Source organism: Ammospiza nelsoni, chromosome 8, assembly GCF_027579445.1.
Source record: "Ammospiza nelsoni isolate bAmmNel1 chromosome 8, bAmmNel1.pri, whole genome shotgun sequence".
Lineage (NCBI taxonomy): Eukaryota > Metazoa > Chordata > Aves > Passeriformes > Passerellidae > Ammospiza > Ammospiza nelsoni.
In genome coordinates, this window is record NC_080640.1 from 31,649,992 (window position 1) to 31,662,788 (window position 12,797).

A 12,797-nucleotide genomic window follows, 5' to 3' on the forward strand; every position below is an offset into this window, starting at 1 on the left:
TGGAACTGCATTGCATCACCTTGGAGCTTCATAGGTGTACTCCAGACAGGCAAAAGCCCTTTGTTGGTGTGTGCTCAAACTTCCTGCCCACACATGGAACCTCTCCACAGGCCTTAAAATCCCCATTCCCCAGCACCCATTTATTGTATTTGTGGGGTGCCCCAATGAAGGGAGGAATGATAAATCTGACTCCATGTTCTCAGAAGGATAATTTATTATTTTATGATACAGCATCATATTAAAGAATACTAAACTAAACTAGACTAAAGAACAGAGAAAAGATACTTACAGAAGGTTAAAAAGATAATAATGAAAACTCCTGACTCTCTCCAGAGTCCCAACACAGCTTGGCCCCAATTGGCCAATAAGTCAAAACAATTCACATGAAACCAATGAAACAATCTCCAAACACATTCCAAAGCAGCAAAACACAGGAGAAGCAAATTAGATAATTACTGTTTTCCTTTTTCTCTGAAGCTTCCCAGGAGAGAAATCCTGGATGAAGGGGTTTTTCCAGAAAATATGACGGTGACACCCATCCCTTCTGTTTCCAGCACAGACCTCACAAGGGCAAAAGGAGCAAGAGGAAAAGGTGGATGCAAAGCCAGAAGTTATCAAGGAGAGTTTGGACAGAGTGAGATTGTTGGGGTGTCTGGGCAGGAGCAGGAGTGGGACTGGATCATCCTGTGGGTCATTCCAGCTCAAGATATTCCAATTCCACAAAAGAATTTATTGCATGGATGTGACAATCAGCTTTTAATGCTGATCGGAACAGAATCCAAGGACAGCAGAGAGAAGCTAAACAAGCCTTTCCCAATGGATTTATTCCCAAAGCTTCACAAGCCTTTCCCAATGGATCTATTCCCAAAGCCTCACCTGGAAATCACCCCTTTGTTATTCAAGGCCTGAACACGCAATAACTGGGCAGGATTAACTCCAGCAGGATATAAATGCAAGGGAGAAAAGCCCAGCCTATCCCAAACCATTCAGAATTCCCTCACTGGTGTCATGACAGGAGGAGTTTGTACATCCAGCTGTGGAATCTTTGACATTCCAGCCTTGGGGACATGGAAATAACGGCAGGATCACTGATGAGTTCAGATGTCTTTGGACTCAGAAAAAGTGAATTTACAGCAGCGATTCACAGGATGTTTTGCTAAACAGTGAGAAAAACTAATTATTACTGCACTGAAATTCATCACTGTCATCAGAATTAATGGAGTCTGAGGAGCAGTGAAGTCACCCCGAGATGTTGCCTTAATTATCCCGTCAGTCTTTAGGAGTTTCAGTCTCTGCAGTGGTTAATAAAGGTTAACGCCTCTCCTATTCCGGAAATATTACATGCAACCTGACAAATATTCCAGGAAAGTAAGTTAGAGAAGCTGCAAAATAACTCCACATTACAACACAATTCATCCACAAAAGGTCTCCCAGACAGGCCACTCTCCTCAGGAGGGCTGGCAGGGGCTGACTATTAATGTAGTTAACCTTTACAGGCTTCTAAAATTCCTGATTTTAAAAAATGTGGACTTGAATGGCTGTGACTTGCAGCTCCAGGATTTCTGGGGTGTTTCCTGTGGACTCTGGAATGGATCAGATGGTGGGATCTCTAAATGGCATCAGGCAGCTTGCGGGAATTTGGGGTGTAACAAGACCAGCACATTCCTCAACTCAGTAGAACCTTTGGGATTAGGAATATTTCCCCCTCTTTCACTAATCAAACCTTTTGGAGACAGAGATCCCAACAACAAATCACTCTTGTGGCCTTGCCAGCACGGAACGTGTGGCCTGCTGGTCCCTCAGTGCCAACACCCGGTGACACCCGGCTGTCCCCAGCCCAGGAGGGACCTGGAGCTGCTGCAGAGAGCCCAGGGCAGGCACCAGCATGGGCAGAGGGATGGAGCAGCTCTGCTGGGAGGAAAGGCTGGCACAGCTGGGGGGGCTCACCTGGACAGGAGAAGCTCTGGGGTGACCAAATTTGGGCCTGGCCTGAAGGAGCTACAAGAAAGATGGAGACTCTACAAGGATGGAGTGATAAGGGGGAATGGCTTCAAACTGACAGAGGGGAAATTTAGATGGGATATTGGGAAGGAATTGTTCCCTGGATCCCTGGCAGTGCCCAAGGCCAGGTTGGATTTTGGAGCAGTGTGGGACAGTGGAAGGTGTCTCTGCCATGGCAGGGGTGGGAATGAGCTGATCTTTAAGGTCCCTTCCCACCCAAACCATTCTGGGATTCCATGATATTTGTGAGGCTGTGACACCAGCCTCAAACCTCAGCAGCAGGCAGAAAATAAATAACATTTTACCAAAATTAAATCCTCCTAGATGGAGATGTAGCTCTGAAGTGCCTCACCCCATTCCCAGGCTGGAACACAAACAGAAGCTCCCAAAACCACCAAATCCCTGTTCCTGTCCCAGCACCAAAGCACTGGTGACCCCAGAATTAGATCAACAAGGACATTTTACTTGTGGGGGACTATTTGTGCACATCTCCACCAGCCTGGAGCACTTGGGTTTGAGGAATCCACAGCAGTGTGTGTCAGCTCTCTGCTCCCAGCACATCCCAAAGCCCCCAGTGCCTATTCCTGTCCCAGCACCAAAGCACTGGGGACTCAGGAATCAGATAAAGGACATTTGTGGGGGATTATTTGCGCAGATGTCCAAAGCCTGGAGCACTTGGGTTTGAGGAATCCACAGCAGTGCATGTCAGTTCTCTGCTCCCAGCACACCCCAGTGCAGCAGGGATTCCAGAGGTGATTAAAAGACGTCAACGTTGTTCCAGTGCTAATGTGAGGGCTGAGAGCAGACACACAATGAATTCACAATGCTCATGGCCCACACAAACCCACAGCAGTTCATTAGCTACAACAGAACATTTAAAAAAAGAGAGAAAGAATATGGAAATGAGCGTTTCTTTCCACAAGGAATCATTTCTTCCCCAAGTTATGCTGTTGAAGGATAAACTGATATTAGAGGACAAAGCTGGGAACACTTTGCCTTTATCAAATTAAAGCAATTACAAACTGTTTATAAAGATGCTTCCATAACATTAGTTTTGTTCTCAGAAGAGTTAATTTGCAAACTAAGCTGGAAAATTAAGATTGGCTCCTCCAAATTTACCATCCTCCAAAAAAAACTCACTGCCTGACAAACTGCTCAGTGTTCCTGGTTGATCTCAGCTGCAAACCTTCCCCAGAGGAATTAAAAAGTGCACATTTTCAGTGGGTCTCTGCCACCTCTCCATCTTCCCAGCACAAAGAGGAGGCTCCAGGGAAACCTTAAAGCACCTTCCAGTGGCAAACGGGAGATTGTAAAAAAGAGAGAGAGGGGCTATTTCCATGCTTAGATAGTGATGGGATGAGGGGAAGGGTCTTGAATTTTAAAAAAAGGAGTTTTTTGGGATATTGGGGAGGAACTGTTCCCTGGCACAGGGCACCCACAGTCCCTGGATCCCTGGCAGTGCCCAAGGCCAGGATGGACAGGGCTTGGAGCAGCCTGGGATGGTGGAAGATGTCCCTGCCCATGGCACTGGATGGGATTTAAGGTCCCTTCAAACCCAAATCAGTCTGGGATTTTATTAAAATGTTTAAAAAAGCCACCATCACAAACCCATTGATTCTGGGGTTTTACTGAGTGATAGACTGCCACCAGAGCATCTCTGTGATGAACACATCCATGTGCTGGATTTACTCCAATTTATCTGGGAAGTGATCGTGACTGTGTTCACAGGCGTCTCAGGTTGAGGGAAGAGACGAGGATCTGACTCCATGTTTCAGAAGGCTGATTTATTATTTTATGATATATATTACATTAAAACTATACTAAAAGAACAGAAGAAAAGGTATCATCAGAAGTCTAGCTAAGAATAGAATAAGAAGGAATGATAACAACGGGTTGTGGCTTGACTCTCTGTCCAAGCCAGCTGACTGTGATTGGTCATTAATTACAAAAAACCAACAAGGGCCAATCACAGATGCACCTGTTGCATTCCACAGCAGCAGATAATCAATGATTACATTTTGTTCCTGAGGCCTCTCAGCTCCTCAGGAGGAAAAATCCTAAAGAAAGGATTTTCCATAAAAGATGTCTGTGACAAGTGACCCCAGGAGTGCAGGATTCAGGAGCACCCACCATGAATCCAGCAAGAATGGAACCACTGTTTTCCAGGCACTAATGAGAAAGTCATTAAAACACACATTAAAGCAACCCCAAGGGGCTCTGTGCTAATGAGCCTGCTTGCTTCCATGCCTGGCTTTACAGCTAATTTTTTATACATTCCCCTTGAAGAGATATAGAATATATTCCCATTCCCACTGGGAATGCAGCACATCCCTGCTTTCCTCCTGCCTAAATGCCAAAAGCAGCTGAAGGAGAGCCTGCCATGCCAGCTGCCTCTGGGGCTCTGGATTAGCAGGGTGTGATCATCCTGTGCAGTGTATCCCATCCCAGACCTGCCTGCAAGCTCGTTCCACACAAATATTTATGGCAAACCTGGAAGCAAGTAAGTTTGCAAGGGGTTAATCAGGAAAAAAAAAATACATTATCACTGATGGCTTTTGTTAATAACCAGGAGGAAATGAGGGCACAGCAAAGCCTGGGAGCCTCACAGTTTCTTGCAGTGGCTGATGGAGTGATGAAGCATTTTATTCACCCACAATTAAGGGGGATTATTTTAGTAATGAAGCAGGAGTTGAATATCAGTTAAATACAACCATCATGATCTTCCTGGACTTGCAAGGAGGATTTCTTTTAAACCCCCAAAAAACTCTGCAGTAGCAGCAGCCAAAACAAGATTATCTCCTTTCCCAGTGCTCCATAAAGCTGAGGAATTACTGAGTCTTTTTAGATATTACAATGTTTGTCAAGCAACAATTAAAAACGCACCAGCGATTAAGCAAACACCATAAAGCTTTTACAATTCATTTGAAGCAGGCAAATATTTGTGCAGCCAAATTAAAAAAAAAATCCCAATCAAAGAACTAACACTGAAGTATTCGACTCTCTGAAGATTCAAAATCCTTCCTTTTGAAAATGGATTTTTAAAAACTCCCTTTAAGACTCCAAGGCTGTCCAACCTGGCCTTGGGATATTTCCAGGGATGGGGCAGGCACAGATTTTTTTTTGTTCAATCACAAAGCTGTCATCAGCAATGGCAAATAAATAATTATTACTTGTATTTACAGCCATACAGTGCTGATGGTATGGGATAAACCAGCCCCTTCCCAGGAAGTTGCCAATCTCAGGCACGTAAATCCAAATTATCCCAATTTTTCAGACACCTGTGCTAAAGGATAGGAAGGGCTTATCCAAAGTCAAGCTTCCAGAACAAAGCAGAAAACTCAACCTGAAGCTGTGAGCTTCACTCCAGGTGTATTTTTCCCTCCAATAAAAGGAAATTTCCATCCCCTCGGAAAGGTGGGACAATGGGGATAAGCTCTGCAGGGCCCCTGATGTCCCCACCCAAATGGACCATGTCCAAAAAGCTCCCAGTCTGAAGCAGGAGAGCCCTTGAAAGCTGTTAAATCTTCCCCAAACACCACAACACAGAATAAAGAGGATTTTAAACACTTTTCCCTCTTCTGTCAGCTGCAGCAGCCCTGAGCACTCTCCCCTTTCCATGTGCTCCCCTCCCTTCTCCCAGCATGTGTTTATCCAGCTGTAGGGAAAAATATCACCCAAAGGAGGGTTTAGCATTTATGGGGGGGGTTAATGGTTAACCCAGAGCCCTTCCCAAAGCAGCTCCTGTGTCCCTGGGCACAGAGGTGTGCTCTGGAATAACAGGACATGGACACTGCTCCATCCCACGAGATGCTCTTGGAGAGGTTCAGGTTGGACAGGAAGGAAAATTTCTTTTCCAAGCAGGTGTCCTGTTGGAAGCCTGGTTGCTGAGAATTTTGGACTTTCTGCGTTAACAAACGCTGACCCCCAAGAGAACACTGACGCTGTGGAAAAGGCTTCCAAAATTAAATTATAGAACTGGAATTACAGGTGTGGAGTTTGAATAGAAGTGTATGATATCACATGGTGGGAAACTTTGAGTTTAAAGTTTTGGAATATAATAATATACATAGCAAGACAGAAGTTTTAAGACAGAAGCTTCTTCTTCGTCATGAGTTTGGGTGGTTTTGCATAATTGGATAAAAAAGTCTTCATTGCAGAGCACAAGTCATTAGTTATTAACTTAAAAGAAAAAATAATTTGTGTAATTTCTTAATTAAACAGTTTATCCTTAAAAAACCTTGTGTAGAAAGAGATGTGTGTCTCCATTTTTAACTTAAGAGTAAATTACTGTAGAACTCCCAGTTCATGAAACTATAATATAAATAAGAACTAGTAAGCATCTAAATAAAAAAAAAACCCAAACCATCTCACACATTCAATCCCAACCTCAAAAAAAAAACAAAAAAAATTCAGGGAAGTGTCTGATTAGTACAAGCAGAGCACCTGAGTTCCTGAGTTTCCCCTTCACACACAAAGTTGTTTCCTTAAATCAGCTCAACACCTGAATTCCCTCTGTTTCCCCAAGAACAACGCCAACTGTGCTGTGCTAGCACAGAGTATCTGACAAAAATAAATCTGTTTTTGGGATCTCTTGCAATGGAAGAATCACAGCAGTGCTCAGAAATAGTGAAGGATCACAAAAACAGAGGCAGAAGAAAATTGAAGCACAAAAAGGACTCTGAAGAGGTTCAAGAGACTCCTCAAACAGGGGATACAGGATCCAAGCAGATCTAAACAGCATTTAAGTGCAGAACGTGCCTGCCCAAGGAGGGGATGGGGGAAAGGATCATCCCAGCAGTGCCTGTGCTGTGGGCACTCGGGTGTATCTGGGGCTGGGGACACAGACAAACCCACCACGTGGCGTTTTCACACCCACTCAGACAATCCATCCCACTGCAGGCAGCTCCTGTGACCCTCACCAGCCAAAGAAAACCCAAGTTTGACAGGCAGGCTGCGAGCTGGGTGCACGGTGTGAATTCAATCAGCCTCTGCTCCTGCCCTCTGCTACAGGTAAGCCATGCAGAGGGACCTCAGAGCTGAAAAACAAACACAAGAAATCAAGACAATCCTATTTCTTCAAAGGCAGCCAGGGTTTTGCCTTGTTCAGATCTCTTCAGATGTCTGGAGTTCACCTCAATTCCCATCAAAAAACACCAATCCAGGGTGTCCAGGCCAGGTCAGAGGAAAAGACAAGACAGCTTTAAGATGGCACCTGCACACCTGCACCTTCTGCATGGACTACCCTAAGAAAAACAATGAACTAACAAAACATAGCTGAGCCTCTCCCCAGGCTCCTCATTGCTGCAGTTAATTAAAAAAGAGACACTATTTAAATCTCATTTCCTCCAGCTGGGTGTCAGGCACAGGCTGCAAAGGGCAGGGCTTCAGCAAACCCATTTCAAACACTACTGGCTTTGATATTGTGGAGTAAAGGCTTTTGCAAATAACTTCAGAGGAGGGAATGCAGTTGTCAACATTGCTGTTGTCTGGATGGGTTTTATTGCAGCGTAAAGATAAATAAAAGCTTCCATTCCCAGTCCATTCCCAGAGAAGATACAATTCATGAAATATAATGAGTTTTTCAAACGTGCAATACAGAGAACTTGTTTGGTGCCTTCTTTTTTAATTAAAAAGCCTATCTGCAGTTCTGTCAATTTATTTGGTATCCAAATGCTTTAAACACTAGCACTTCAATAATATGAAATCCATCTTGGCCAGGGAGTTTCAGACAAATGCAAGTAAACTCCAGCCCTCTTCAGCATCCCAAACTGGGGAAATACTGGCACTCTTAGGAGGTGTCCAAGGAAGGGCTGGAGGTGGCACTCAGTGCTCTGGGCTGGGGACAAAGTGGGCACAGCTTGGATTTGATGATCCTGAAGGTTTTTTCCAGCCTCAATGATTCCATCATAGGAATTCCATCATTCCATTATTATTGGAACTATTATTATTCCATCAATTTGGTTATTGCTGCATCATTTTCACATGCAAATGGATTTAAGGTCACACAGTGAATACCATGGAGGAGATCTCTGCTTTTACGGACAGCAGGAAAGGCAGCTTGGGGTGGCTTCATGTCAGCAAGGAGCTTCTAAAAGTGGCCCAACAAAACAGAAGGCAGTGGTGGCTTTGGTTCTGAAACAGAACTTGATCAGTTCTGGGCCTGTCTTGGTGCCAAGAGGCCTTTTGTTCCCCAATTACCACCAGAAAATAGTCTAGAATGAGAAATTTCAAATAATGTGGGGCAAACCCAGCCCATGTGTTGTCTGTTGCATTTTAATCACATGTCGCTGAGCCCATAAATTAATATTTATGGCAAACATTCCATCCCACCCCCTTGTTTATCAAACTCTGTCCAAAGCAAAGCTTCACTGTCAACAGCAAAGTTCAGTCACCTCATTTCTCACAGCTGCTCTGGCCATATTTCAAACATCAGCAACATTTTCAGTGACATCGATAAAAAGGGATGAAATGGGAGCTTTTATGAACTAATTATCTGACATCTGCTATTAATATTAACTAATTCTTCAAGGGTTGCACAGAGAAAGCCATCATCTCCTTATAACCATGGTTAAGTGATGAGAACTCAGCTCAATCCACTCTACAATTAAATCAATGTGAAAAATATCAACAAAATTATTTCCACAAGCACTCCAGAACAACAGAAACACTTCATTTCCCTGGAATGGTGATCACCCTCCTTCTGTATCAGGCACAACAAACAGGCCTTTGTTATTTATTGTTAATTTATCTGCTTGGCCATACAGGTCTATGGGGTTTTTAAACATGGATTTAAGACTGAAAGTTTTTCCCATAAATAAATACCCAGTCTTAAAGCTGCTCATGATGCCAGAACTTCCAGATGGAAATGAGGAGCCACAGAAATGCCATCCTGAAGATGCTCCTGAAGAAGAGAGGGGGGGAAAAAAACTCCTGCTACACCTTGTCCATTGTCCTCAACATCATTTTCTCATTATCATCCCCTTGGAGGAATAATCCAATCCCATTTTGTCACATTACTTGCAAGACCTGTAAAGGTCACAGTAAAATACAGGCAGTGGACGGGTGAGTTTAAATTACTTTCTTCCAGGATATATCCATTTATATTCCATTTATCTCCCACCAGGCACACCAGACTGGCTGGGCCAGCCCAGGTTTCTTATCTCCATGTAATATCACAGAGATTTTAATCAAACAGTTGAGTATCTAAAAGTCAACTTCCTTGCAAAGTGTGTTTTAAGGAGAGCTGAACAAACTTTACCCTGGCTCCTGTAATTGTTGCTTTCAGGTATTCTCCTCCAAAATCCTTCTGCAAGGTTTCTAACGAGTCTCTGCAGTTTTAATTGGCAACTCGCTGCGCCCTCATTTTCCCCCACAAATTATCCATGTTACCAAGCTCCTCAGAAAGCTCTGTCATTCCTGGGGCTGCAGCAAGCAGTGCAGAGCTCTCCATTAAAACAAAAACCAGCAGATGAAAATTCAAACTCATCCAGGCTTGGCAAGGAGAAGCCGAGCTCCCGCCTTAATCCCTCTGCGCTGCACAGGGTTTTGTACAATTAGTGCAGCTGGCAAGCACAGCAGCTTGAGGGACTCTTGTGCTGCCTTCTGAGGGCCAGCAGAAGGATTTACATAATTTAGAGTTTAATAACTTCAGCCTCTGCTTTTTATTTTTTTTCCTTTGCTAGTAGTTCTGCTGAAAGCACAAGCTGGTGTGGAGTGTAACTCCCCTGAAATCGTCAGCCTTGCACAGAGATGTTTCTAAGGGATGGTTTCTTTTGAATTTCGCCCACAAGAGAATCTATTTCAGGTGTGGCACCACTTCTAAAATCAGCAGAACATCCTTAGAGGATGGAGAATCTGCTCCTTCCACAAATCACCTGCAAAAATCTGCTCCACAGATTCTGTAAGAGGAATGAGCATTCCTGCCCAGTATTAACAGCAGATTAATTTCACTTCCTCCCACATCTTGTTAGCAAAATGAAGAATCACAATGTTTTAAACACTACCCCCATCCAGCTGGGGGGATTTCTGTCTTTATCTTTTTTTGCTGACCTCTCATAGCCCTTTTATCCAACCATGTCTCTAAAAAACAGAGGATCACAGACATCATTTTAGGTGCAGCCACAAAAAGTGGTGTTTTCCTCATTCTGAACTTAATTATTTCTTAGAATCAGGGAGAAAAGTCTGTGGTTCTGCTTTGAATTACAAGCAGCATCCAGGTTTGCATGCAGGCACTTGAGATCTCTGGATAATCAATACAAAGAGAGGGAGAAATTACTGCTGATTTGGATTTCACTGAGTGTGCAATGGAAGGGGATCTGTGAACATGAAGGAGTCAGAAGGCCTTGACAATTCCACACTTGGAGCAGACTGGGGGCAGAAGAAGAAGAAAAAGCAAACCAAAAAAAAACCCCAAACCCTCTACAGATATCTGGAAATGTAAAGCAAACACTGCAGAATAACCAAACAAACAGATGTCAAAATTGTATATTTAACTTAAAAATAAGGCCACATGTCAGGAGATGTGTCCCTGTGTTTTCTGGTGCTCCTCAACACCCAAGGGTTTGGGTTCTTCCCATGCCCTGCTTGAACTCAAGCTTCACCCTGCTTTTATTTAAAACTGCAATGACAGGGGGGAAAATATTAATAGTGCTCCTGGGGCAGGCTTTTCAAAGCCCTGGATTGCCTTATTAAAGAGGTCATTATGAGACAGAAGTCAGATCAGAATGATTCAATTTTAATGCCTCCTAAATGCAGTTGCAAAGACAAAGCCCTTCCTCCAGTGATTTATAGCTGAAGTTTGCTCCTGCAGAGTGAGCACAAGCTGAAGAGCCCGTGTACACTAACAGTGAGTAATGACACTAAAATCTTTATTATTTACAAACCAAAGCCAGGGTACACATAAAACCCAGTTCCAGCTGGAGATGTCAACTTGGCTGACACCTCATTATGGCCCAGCTGTAACACAGAGCTCCACACCCACATAAATCCATCCTTCACTCAGCCTTTGCTGCAGCTTCATCCTCAGAAAGCAGCACTTAATGTCCTCCTAATGAAGTACAGGCAGGCCCATCAAAACACACTCCTGACACCCTGGAGATGATGGAAAGCTCTCTCCTCAAAATTGGGAAGCCCTGAGAGTTCCTCCAAATGGATGGTGCTCCCTAACAGTTCTTCACCACCAGTGCTGAGTGTCTGTTCTCACTACAATCACCAATTTTATTTCTCCCAAAGTAAACCCTGGAATGATCCAAGGCTTAATGGAGCGTTTACCACCACCACTCACCTTTCTAGGGATTTAGCACATTTATTGCTCATTTCCCAAAGGAACAAGCAGCTGTTTGAAGCTGTGTAGGCCCAGATAAGTCAACACCATGGCCAGAGGGGATGTGAGCACCTCCACACCCTCAGCTCAGTGACTGTGAGCTGCAGCAGCTCCCCAAGCTCATTACAACCCAAACTTCGTTGATCTGTGCACTAACCACAGAGAAAATTCCTCCAGGTCCTTTGCTGGCCCTGGGAAAGGGATTAAAACCCAGCAGAACTCACAATGCTGCTAAGAAAGGAACAAGGGACACAGACTCCTTTTCCTTGAGGCAAGGATTCTGTGAGTAGTGACTTTACTCCTGCCCCCAGTTTAGCCAGGACAAAGGGATTTGGGACAACAGTGCCCCATGCCAGGCTAGAGGTTTGTTCAAGAAGGGTGTGGAAAAGGCAGTAAGGGAAAAAAAATACAGGAAACCTGCAGTGGGAGTGCCTTGCACTCAGGTGGGAATAGCACAGGAACAGAGTGGTTCTGTGGGATTCAACTCAGCTGCCCTCCAGTTCTGCATTCCTAAGGGGAACTAAACAACAGCCAACCCCTCACTGCCTTTTCTAGGCTGTGACCTTTCTCTCTGCTCTCCCCAACCTTCCCCAGCTGTATTTATCACACAAACCTGCTGCTTCCCTGAATTTCCACCCTCACCTGAGGTCCCCAGCACTTGTGAAAAGGCAAGGTTTGCACAGGTGAGACCAGAGAACATCAGTCATGTCCTTGAGCCCTACAGAGAACAGCACATCCTGCAGAAAATAATCCACTTATCTGTTCCTGCTCTCTCATTCCTGCCCATTTGTTCTTTTCCTCTCTCTTTTTTTGAGGCACAATTAGATATTTGGAAAAAGCGTTTTTCTGAACAGGGACTTGCACAGCTCATTGTTCTGGCACAAGAATGCCACTGGTTTGTATTATTCAAGTTTTATTATTCAAGTTTGTACCTCTTATTTGGATTTTTCTGTACCATCTGTGCTCTTTTAACTCCTCCCCCACAGCACCTTAAAATCACACAACTATTTATTCTCTCTGCTTCAGACACCACCATGAACTCTTGTCCTCAAGAACAAGGAGAGCTGTGATATCCTATATCTGCAGCTGAATGCAAACAAAAACCCACTTAAGTCATGCATAGCAATGTGATTTGTTTCCTCTGCTTAATTGTGCAAGCTAAGCTTTTGCCCAGAACATTCATAAAAGAAAACAGGTAACAGGAGAAGTGCTGAGGAGTTTAGAGCAGGGGGTCAAGTACATTCCAGATTATTTTTTCCTGGTTTATTTTAGTGGGAAAACAATGACTTGTCCTGAACAAAAGGTAAGCTTGGCTTACTGATTTTCCCTTAAAGACTTGCACAGGTCAGAAAGGTTCTTCTAGGCAATAAGAAAATAGTTATCATGACATCCAGCAGGAATTGCAAGGAAAACTGTGGTGCAGGCTTCAGGCTGCTCTGCATGGGGTAGGACCAGCCTGAGAGACTGAATGATG

The 12,797-nt window shown here is 44.0% G+C and overlaps 1 protein-coding gene across 1 annotated transcript in view; it reads right to left on the reverse strand.

Moving 5' to 3' along the window:
• PRKG1 (protein kinase cGMP-dependent 1) overlaps nucleotides 1–12,797 on the reverse strand; it is a 351,478-nt gene that overhangs the window by 192,806 nt on the left and 145,875 nt on the right. The window lies entirely within an intron of this gene.